This window comes from Neoarius graeffei, chromosome 16 (assembly GCF_027579695.1).
Source record: "Neoarius graeffei isolate fNeoGra1 chromosome 16, fNeoGra1.pri, whole genome shotgun sequence".
Lineage (NCBI taxonomy): Eukaryota > Metazoa > Chordata > Actinopteri > Siluriformes > Ariidae > Neoarius > Neoarius graeffei.
In genome coordinates, this window is record NC_083584.1 from 23,100,161 (window position 1) to 23,111,429 (window position 11,269).

An 11,269-nucleotide genomic window follows, 5' to 3' on the forward strand; every position below is an offset into this window, starting at 1 on the left:
GACTCAAATATTCTCAAAGCCCTGCTTTATCTCTTTCATAAACCACACAGCACACACTGATCCACACTCCTGTTTACACCGATCCGCTTCTGGAAGCTGTGACGTAATGTTATATCACGAGACGCACCTGAATGACGTCATCCGAGGGGTCGCAGGTTTGGGGAATAAGGTCACAAGGTTGTTCAGGGAAATATAAGCTAAATAAATCAAATTCTCATGCCTATTAGAACTATATTGCTTCAGTTAGATGCCAACTGGAGTCTTAATAACTCGTAATTCCCACATTCCCAGTTGTAAAGCTCCATTAAATCTTCCTGTCTGACCCCTAAAGGATCCCAAATACCTATTAAAAGACATACTGAAGCAAAACTGAGTGAACTGTGTAACACGAATCAGATTTCTCTCGGTCATACCAGTCTTACATCAAATCCTCTCACATTAAATTTTGTCATCAATGATGACCACTCACCGGTGTGGTGATAGAAGATTCAAGATTGCTTTATCGTCACTGTGTAAGATCCTTCCATTATCTGTAACCACTTATCTTGTGCGTTCACACCTACGGTTAATTTAGAGCCACCAGTGAACCTAACCTGCATGTCTTTGGACTGTGGGGGAAAGCGGAGCACCCGGAGGAAACCCATGGAGACACAGGGAGAACATGCAAACTCCACACAGAAAGCCTCCCCGTCAGCCACTAGGCTCGAACCCAGAACCTTCTTGCTGTGAGGCGACATCGCTAACCACTACACCATCGTGATGCCCTCATTGTGTAAGATACCCAACGAAATTCAGTGCACTGCCTTACGAAACAGTCCTCAGATATATACAGAAAAGATTCAAGATTTACATAAAATATACAAGATTTACAAACATGAAAGATATACAGACATAAGGGTTTACAAATTGACAAGATATAGACAAAATTTACAAACATGAAAGATATACAACCCCGATTCCAAAAAAGTTGGGACAAAGTACAAATTGTAAATAAAAACGGAATGCAATGATGTGGAAGTTTCAAAATTCCATATTTTATTCAGAATAGAACATAGATGACATATCAAATGTTTAAACTGAGAAAATGTATCACTGAAAGAGAAAAATTAGGTGATTTTAAATTTCATGACAACAACACATCTCAAAAAAGTTGGGACAAGGCCATGTTTACCACTGTGAGACATCCCCTTTTCTCTTTACAACAGTCTGTAAACGTCTGGGGACTGAGGAGACAAGTTGCTCAAGTTTAGAGATAGGAATGTTAACCCATTCTTGTCTAATGTAGGATTCTAGTTGCTCAACTGTCTTAGGTCTTTTTGTCGTATCTTCCATTTTATGATGCGCCAAATGTTTTCTATGGGTGAAAGATCTGGACTGCAGGCTGGCCAGTTCAGTACCCGGACCCTTCTTCTACGCAGCCATGATGCTGTAATTGATGCAGTATGTGGTTTGGCATTGTCGTGTTGGAAAATGCAAGGTCTTCTCTGAAAGAGACGTCATCTGGATGGGAGCATATATTGCTCTAGAACCTGGATATACCTTTCAGCATTGATGGTGTCTTTCCAGATGTGTAAGCTGCCCATGCCACATGCACTAATGCAACCCCATACCATCAGAGATGCAGGCTTCTGAACTGAGCGCTGATAACAACTTGGGTCGTCCTTCTCCTCTTTAGTCTGAATGACACGGCGTCCCTGATTTCCATAAAGAACTTCAAATTTTGATTCGTCTGACCACAGAACAGTTTTCCACTTTGCCACAGTCCATTTTAAATGAGCCTTGGCCCAGAGAAGATGTCTGCGCTTCTGGATCAGATTTAGATACAGTTTCTTCTTTGAACTATAGAGTTTTAGCTGGCAACGGCGGATGGCACGGTGAATTGTGTTCACAGATAATGTTCTCTGGAAATATTCCTGAGCCCATTTTGTGATTTCCAATACAGAAGCATGCCTGTATGTGATGCAGTGCCGTCTAAGGGCCCGAAGATCACGGGCACCCAGTATGGTTTTCCGGCCTTGACCCTTACGCACAGAGATTCTTCCAGATTCTCTAAATCTTTTGATGATATTATGCACTGTAGATGATGATATGTTCAAACTCTTTGCAATTTTACACTGTCGAACTCCTTTCTGATATTGCTCCACTATTTGTCAGTGCAGAATTAGGGGGATTGGTGATCCTCTTCCCATCTTTACTTCTGAGAGCTGCTGCCACGTCAAGATGCTGTTTTTTAAACCCAGTCATGTTAATGACCTATTGCCAATTGACCTAATGAGTTGCAATTTGGTCCTCCAGCTGTTTCTTTTTTGTACCTTTAACTTTTCCAACCTCTTATTGCCCCTGTCCCAACTTTTTTGAGATGTGTTGCTGTCATGAAATTTCAAATGAGCCAATATTTGGCATGAAATTTCAAAATGTCTCACTTTCGACATTTGATATGTTGTCTATGTTCTATTGTGAATACAATATCAGTTTTTGAGATTTGTAAATTATTGCATTCCGTTTTTATTTACAATTTGTACTTTGTCCCAACTTTTTTGGAATTGGGGTTGTACTAATGTATAGACATTCACTGAACATACACTGAGCACTTGTGAAGGATATTGCACTAGGTAATAGATATTGCACAATAGAGGATATTGCACTTGGTAATAAATAAATAGATAAATAACCATAAATGTTGCACAAGATGTGGGTAGTTTGACACGTGGTGTGCATGTGACCTCAGAGCGGAGTTCAGTCTGGTGATAGGTTTGAGATAGTTTTTGAATCTTGTGGTACGTGCTTTGATTGCTCTGTAACGCTTGCCTGAGGGCAGATATTCGACAGCTGATGGGATGAGTCCTTTAGGACGCAGTGTGTTTTTTTGCAGGCAGCAGGACGTGTATACATCCTCAAGAGCAGGCAGCTGCTCATTGATGATATAACTAGGTAGTGAAATCTAAAAATCCAATATTAAATCTAAATAAATTCTTCTTCACCTGTCCAGCACGTTCTGGGTTGGGTTCCTTAGCTCAATAAGTACAGTCACTATAAGCCAGCCACTCCTCTGCTGCACTGCTTTTTGGTCATGGACAATTTAGAATAGCCAGTTACTCTAACTGCATGTCTTTTGGAGGAAACCCACACAGAAACAGGGAGAACATGCAAACTCCACACAGGAAGGCCCCCCTGTCAGCCATGAGATTCGAACCCAGAACTTTCTTACTGTGAGGCAACAGTGCGAATCACTGCACCACCATGCCACCCCCACAGATTTATTAAAGCACCTTAACAGTAACATTACAGAAGAACGCGCACATAAATCAACCAATAAGCTGTTTATTCACTTTGGACACCATCCATCCATCCATCCATTTATTATCCGTAGCCGCTTATCCTGTTCTACAGGGTCGCAGACAAGCTGGAGCCTATCCCAGCTGACTATGGGAGAGAAGCGGGGTACACCCTGGACAAGTCACCAGGTCATCGCTGGGCTTCACTTTGGGTAACATCACAGTTTATTACACAGCTTTGTGGATACTCAATTCTGATTGGCCAATTACAAGTAGACTGACTTTTAGATTTTTCAAGTGTAGGTCATAAAAATAATTTTCCCCTGACACCCAATTATTTTTGTTTAGTTGACCGAAAGCTACTGAATTCGAATCACAGACTTCCAATTTTATTAGTTTGTTTTTAAATAGAACAATTAATCAATTTAGAGCCACATGGCCTGAAATTCTCTGCTATTTTTTCCTGCTTCACCATGACCCAATTCAAGATACTACATCATGCATCATGTGGTGGGCTTTCCCTGTTCACGCAAGGCATTGTGGGATACAAATTTGAAACAGGAGAGGAAAATGGAGGATGTGAGTGTGTGAATGAAATGTGAAAGACCGACTACAGTAACGGAAAGCGAGAAGAAAAGACGTTATGTTGCGAAGGAAAGGAAACGTAGGACCAAACTAATAAATATCGACGGTCAGCGAGCACCTTGGTGTGATCAGCTGTTCGTTTAGCGACAGAATGATGGAACTGTCAGTGCATCGTCAAAGGGAAACCTGTAGATGGCAGTAATGCAACACTGGATGCCAGCTGCTGTAAAACCCAAAAGAAGAAGAAAATGACTAGGGTAAACCTGCACATGCACACACGGAATTCCTCTGTCTGCTTGACTGCGTGAAGCGAGCGATTTCATGCACATTATTTGCTCGGGAATCCCCTCTAATTAAGTAACTTCCCAGCCACAGAATGGTCTGGTTTTTTTTTTTAAAGATATTACAAAAATAAACATATTTCACAATGACCAAATTTCAGAGGGAATTAAATTTCACCAATTTTATGAAATTGAAAGGCTGTCTACTTTTAAGGCATCCTATGGCCTGTTATTTCTGTATAACAGAATGTTGCTGTACATAATATTCAGCATTATTTGCAGAAGCAATAAAATCATTTTTAAATCAATGAAATCATTTTAAAATCAATATTTTGTGTCAAATCATTGATTTCTTCAGGAAGTAGCTGTGTAATAAGTGGGATAATGTACAGCAAGCCAGTCATTATTTCAAAATAAACTCCTTCAGGGTGATTCAATACCCTCCACTTCACTTCAGGGTCTTGCATCACCCTGTCAGTGTTTATTTCACAATAATGACCTTCTTGCTGTACATTATCACTTATGTAACCAGTGCCAATGGGGGGAAGAGCAAAGCTGGAAAGGCACTGGGACATTAATTTGCATAGTAATGCATATTCATAAATAACTGCATTCGTTATGAGTGTAAAGGCCATTTTATTTGTTCATTAGTACTAAAACAAATGTTTAAAAATAGAAAAGAAATATAGAGTCAGGCCAATTAAAACATCTCATCTCATCTCATTATCTCTAGCCGCTTTATCCTTCTACAGGGTCGCAGGCAAGCTGGAGCCTATCCCAGCTGATTACGGGCGAGAGGCGGGGTACACCCTGGACAAGTCGCCAGGTCATCACAGGGCTGACACATAGACACAGACAACCATTCACACTCACACCTACGGTCAATTTAGAGTCACCAGTCAACCTAACCTGCATGTCTTTGGACTGTGGGGGAAACCGGAGCACCCGGAGGAAACCCACGCGGACACGGGGAGAACATGCAAACTCCACACAGAAAGGCCCTTGCCGGCCCCGGGGCTCGAACCCAGGACCTTCTTGCTGTGAGGCGACAGCGCTAACCACTACACCACCGTGCCGCCCTCAATTAAAACATAATAATAGTAATAATAACATGTTCCCAATGCGACGGCACGGTGGTGTAGTGGTTAGCACTGTCACCTCACAGCAAGAAGGTCCTGGGTTCGAGCCCAGCGGCTGATGAGGGCCTTTCTGTGTGGAGTTTGCATGTCCTCTCCGTGTCCGCGTGGGTTTCCTCCGGATGCTCCAGTTTCTCCCACAGTCCAAAGACATGCAGGTTAGGTTAACTGGTGACTCTAAATTGACCGTGAGTGTGAATGGTTGTCTGTGTCTATGTGTCAGCCTTGTGATGACCTGGCGACTTGTCCAGGGTGTACCCCGCTTTTTGCCCATAGTCAGCTGGGATAGGCTCCAGCTTGCCTGCGACCCTGTAGAACAGGATAAAGCGGCTAGAGATAATGAGATGAGATGAGATCTTGGATATGGAGAACCAAACCTGTGACATAAATCTCTGTATGTCATTCGTGAGGAAATTGATTAATTGTTTTAATAAATTTGGGTACTTTTTGTTTGTGAATGTGTCTATATAATAAAAAGAAAATCATACACTGGTTTGAAGATATGAAGTTTATCTTCTCATGTTGAAGAACTCACATTTTTCATATGAAAAACATCACAGATCTACCGTTCAAAAGTTTGGGGTCACTTTGAAATTTCCTTATTTTTGAAAGAAAAGCACTGTTCTTTTCAATGAAGATCACTTTAAACTAATCAGAAATCCACTCTATACATTGCTAATGTGGTAAATGACTATTCTAGCTGCAAATGTCTGGTTTTTGGTGCAATATCTCCATAGGTGTATAGAGGCCCATTTCCAGCAACTATCACTCCAGTGTTCTAATGGTACAATGTGTTTGCTCATTGCCTCAGAAGGCTAATGGATGATTAGAAAACCCTTGTACAATCATGTTAGCACAGCTGAAAACAGTTGAGCTCTTTAGAGAAGCTATAAAACTGACCTTCCTTTGAGCAGATTGAGTTTCTGGAGCATCACATTTGTGGGGTCGATTAAATGCTCAAAATGGCCAGAAAAATGTCTTGACTATATTTTCTATTCATTTTACAACTTATGGTGGTAAATAAAAGTGTGACTTTTCATGGAAAACACAAAATTGTCTGGGTGACCCCAAACTTTTGAACGGTAGTGTATTTAAATAATATTGGCTGGTGTTGAGTGGTATATCATGAAAAAAAGCCAGCCAATATTATTATTATAATACATACACATTCCTTTTGAGTGTTCAACGCGTCTTTCTCTTTCAAAATTCTCTCAAAATCTTCCGTATTTAACGAAGCGAACCTGGCGGCCATGTTTGTTTATAAATTGTCACAGTCGCTTACTAGCATGGAAGTTTTAGTTTTCTGACATGTGATGTCATGTTGTCTTGACAATCATGCAATATCGTAAACCATATTCAACACTCATTCTCCAGTGGGTAGAGTGACGTAATACACATAAGATAAGCGATATGCTAACAATATTGCATGCTAACGAGCCAAATGAATGAAACCCTCTAGAAGGGACTAGAATACATTTTTATTCCATCGAAAAAGTGTCCTGTATGTATAATAATTCCCAATATTTCACTCCGATGATGTCACTCCTCGTGTTTTCCCGCTGACTAGACATGTGTTGTTAAAATGGCGAATCGATTCAAAATGAAAATTCTTTTGATTAACTTGCATTTTTTTGTGGATGTGTCTATATAATATAAAGAACATTATACAGTGGTGCAAAGATATGAAGTTTATCTTCTCGTGTTGAAAAATATTCATTCAGCGCTCGAAGATAAACTTTATATCTTTGTGCAACTGTGTAATATCCTCTCTCTCTCTCTCTCTCTCTCTCTCTCTCTCTCTCTCTCTCGATCTATATACTGTACTGTGTGTATATAGGTGTGGGGACTCTTGAGACCTGAGCAAAGTCCATCATGGGTGCTCCCAAGCGTTGCTGAGAAGGAAAACTCACATCATCTAAACCCTCAAGTGCTGGAGTGGTCCACCCCAGTGGTGTGTACTTCACAGCACTTGTAATACCGCAGAGTTATAACTCCGTGAAAATAAAACGGCGGCCTTCGGGTTGTACCGGAGAGGTTAAACTCTGTGACAATGACACATGCAGCCTTCAAAACCATTCAGTCATCTTGCTCTGGCTTGTCAGTGGATACAAGTTTTGTCGGTGGAGAGGGTGCCATGTGTACCATCTAAATGAGTTATAACATCAACGAAACAGACTTCATGTGAAAACTGTTATAATCACATTGTCTGTTATCATCCAAATGAGGATGGGTTCCCTTTTGAGTCTGGTTCCTCTCGAGGTTTCTTCCTCATGTTGTCTGAGGGAGTTTTTCCTTGCCACTGTCGCCACAGGCTTACTCATTGGGGATAGATTAGGGACAAAATTAGCTCATGTTTAAAGTCATTAAAATTCTGTAAAGCTGCTTTGCGACAATGTCTGTTGTTAAAAGCGCTATACAAATAAACTTGACTTGACTAAATGTACAGATATCTCTTCAAGTCCCACGGCGATAGAGGAGTGGTGACGTGTGCAGGCCTAACAAGCTGGAAGCATATAGTCACAAATCTGCACATGGTGCGGCTCGAGACCCATCTAACATCATTGCTTTGTTGACAGAACAGCAGCATGCCTCAGTGAGGTCTTGAGTGTCTGAGTAACCCTCTTTAGGGAAGCACTGCTCACCCAGGAATCACTTGAAGAGATGGCCTATATCAGCGTTTCTCAACCTTTTTTCAGTCACGGCACCCTTCAGAAGTATGCAAATTCTCAAGGCGCCCCCATATAAAATATACGCAGTCATGCTGACCATATGCTGATCCTGGCAGTGACGTTGTGACATGGGAAAGGGGGCCGTGAGACAAATTTTGATGATGCATGAGGCGGCAATGATCTGCATTAGTATAACTATCGTTTTTTGGAATTTTAATTCATTTTATTTATTTCAATGTTAGAATATATAATTTTTTGATGGCACCCCTAACGAAGCCAGACGGCACCCCAGGGTGTCGCGGCACCCTGGTTGAGAAAGGCTGGCCTATAATTTATATATATATATATATATATATATATATATATATATATATATATATATATATATATATAATATAAATCAAATCAAAGTCCTTCCCACGGTGCCGATCTCCATTTCCCTAGCCCTCAGCCTCTCGCCTATTACATAGCTAGGTTACAGTGGGGGGCTAGTCCTCTGGTAACCACGAGAGTTTGTTTGACTCCCCACTCGCATCTATATTGCAGCGTGCCTTGCCAGATGGCAGTAAGTACCATTTTTATGATGGTTTTATATATATATATATATATATATATATATATACAGTGGTGCTTGAAAATTTGTGAACCCTTTATTAGTTTCTGTATTTCTGCATAAATATGACTTAAAAAATCTGATTTTCACGTTCTAAAAGTAGATAAAGAGAACCCAGTTAAACAAATGAGACAAAAATATTATACTTGGTCATTTATTTATTGAGGAAAATGATCCAATATTACATATCTGTGAGTGGCAAAAGTATGTGAACCTCTAGGGTTAGCAGTTAATTTGAAGGTGACATTAGAGTCAGGTGTTTTCAATCAGTGGGATGACAATCAGGTGTGAGTGGGCACCCTGTTTTATTTAAAGCACAGGGATCTATCAAAATCCGATCTTCAGAACACCTGTTTGTGGAAGTGTATCATGGCATGAACAAAGGAGATTTCTGAAGACCTCAGAACAAGCGTATTTGATGCTCAGCAGACTGGAAAAGGTTACAAAACCATCTCTAAAGAGTTTGGACTCCACCAATCCACAGTCAGACAGACTGTGTACAAATGGAGGAAATTCAAGACCATTGTTACCCTCCACAGGAGTAGTCGACCAACAAAGATCACTCCAAGAGCAAGGTGTGTAATAGTCAGCGAGGTCACAAAGGAGCCCAAGGTAACTTCTAAGCAACTGAAGGCCTCTCTCACATTGGCTAATATTAAAGTGCATATTCTGGACCAATTTCGTGTTTTTTTAATATTTAAGTATGTCCCTTTACACACTCATCCAGAAGGGTAATTTTGCACAAGGCCATCTGTCTACTGCAGAAAAAAATAAAATAATAAAACGCGTCTGGAAAAATCCCAAGGGAGTCTGGAGCCAGATTCGCGAGGTTACCTGCAGAAACGCCAGCAGGCTGCTCGAGCATGCACAGTTTCAGTGCACAGTTTGTGTAGACAAAGCGCTCCCATTTCTCTCTCATTGTTCGGTCTTTTGGAAAACGATGAGTACTAATCCCATCAAGATTGGTGTTTCTACACCCTTCTATGATACATCTGTTAACCATTTCAATAATTACGTGATAAAGTTGAAGAAATTTGCAGAAAACCACCAGGTCATTTTCTTGTAAACAAACCAGCACTGACGTAGGATTCAGAAGGAGGTGTCCTGCATGTGACGTCACGAAAATCAATGTTTCCCGGGAAATCCAAATGCCAAGTTTTTTCAGAGGCGGACCAATTTGCCTCAAATGGCTTGATTTCAGCTGAATTTTTCTGGTATTGTGCAAGTTAAAAAAATTGCACAAAATGCAAAATGTGACAGATATTTGACCAAAGTTTAATATAAAATAGGAGAATTACATTGATCTTGCCCCTGAATTTACCCGTGATATGCACTTTAATGTTCATGAGTCCACCATCAGGAGAACACTGAACAACAATGGTGTGCATGGCAGGGTTGCAAGGAGAAAGCCACTGCTCTCCAAAAAGAACATTGCTGCTCATCTGCAGTTTGCTAAAGATCACGTGGATAAGCCAGGCTATTGGAAAAATGTTTTGTGGACGGATGAGACCAAAATACAACTTTTTGGTTTAAACAAGTAGCGTTATGTTTGGAGAAAGGAAAGTACTGCATTCCAGCATAAGAACCTTATCCCATCTGTGAAACATGGTGGTGGTGGTATCATGGTTTGGGCCTGTTTTGCTGCATCTGGGCCAGGACAGCTTGCCATCATTGATGGAACAATGAATTCTGAATTATACCAGCGAATTCTAAAGGAAAATGTCAGGACATCTGTCCATGAACTGAATCTCAAAACAAGGTGGGTCATGCAGCAAGACAACGACCCTAAGCACACAAGTCGTTCTACCAAAGAATGGTTAAAGAAGAATAAAGTGAATGTTTTGGAATGGCCAAGTCAAAGTCCTGACCTTAATCCAATGGAAATGTTGTGGAAGGACCTGAAGCGAGCAGTTCATGTGAGGAAACCCACCAACATCCCAGAGTTGAAGCTGTTCTGTACGGAGGAATGGGCTAAAATTCCTCCAAGCCGGTGTGCAGGACTGATCAACAGTTACTGGAAACGTTTAGTTGCAGTTATTGCTGCACAAGGGGGTCACACCAGATACTGAAAGCAAAGGTTCACATACTTTTGCCACTCACAGATATGTAATATTGGATCATTTTCCTCAATAAATAAATAACCAAGTATAATATTTTTGTCTCATTTGTTTAACTGGGTTCTCTTTATCTACTTTTAGGACTTGTGTGAAAATCTGATGATGTTTTAGGCCATATTTATGCAGAAATATAGAAAATTCTAAAGGGTTCACAAACTTTCAAGCACCACTGTGTGTATATATCGTGTGTGTGTTCATTCAATAAATACTTTTTATTTGGCTTGCCATGTATAATTCTAATCGTTTTATTTAAAATAAAACCGGGGACCTGTTTCCAGGGACCTGGAATTGTACCGAGTCAGCAAGTCAAAGATTCGAATCATTTTATAGTACCGAACCAAATGATTCGACTCTCCAAAACAAATCCCGTCGCTCGTGTTTTTTATAAACTCCTTTCGAATAATACATCACAAATCATTAATTCATTCTCCGCTGTGTTACAAAACTGCTATCTGACTTCCATACAACTGTGATTTCGCTCATCACGTGATATCCAGTGGTGGGCGTGAACCTGCCGGGCTAGAAGGGAAATCTGATTGGTCGACGAACGTGTCAATTACGACCTAAAGACGAATGGAGGTATTTGATTGGCT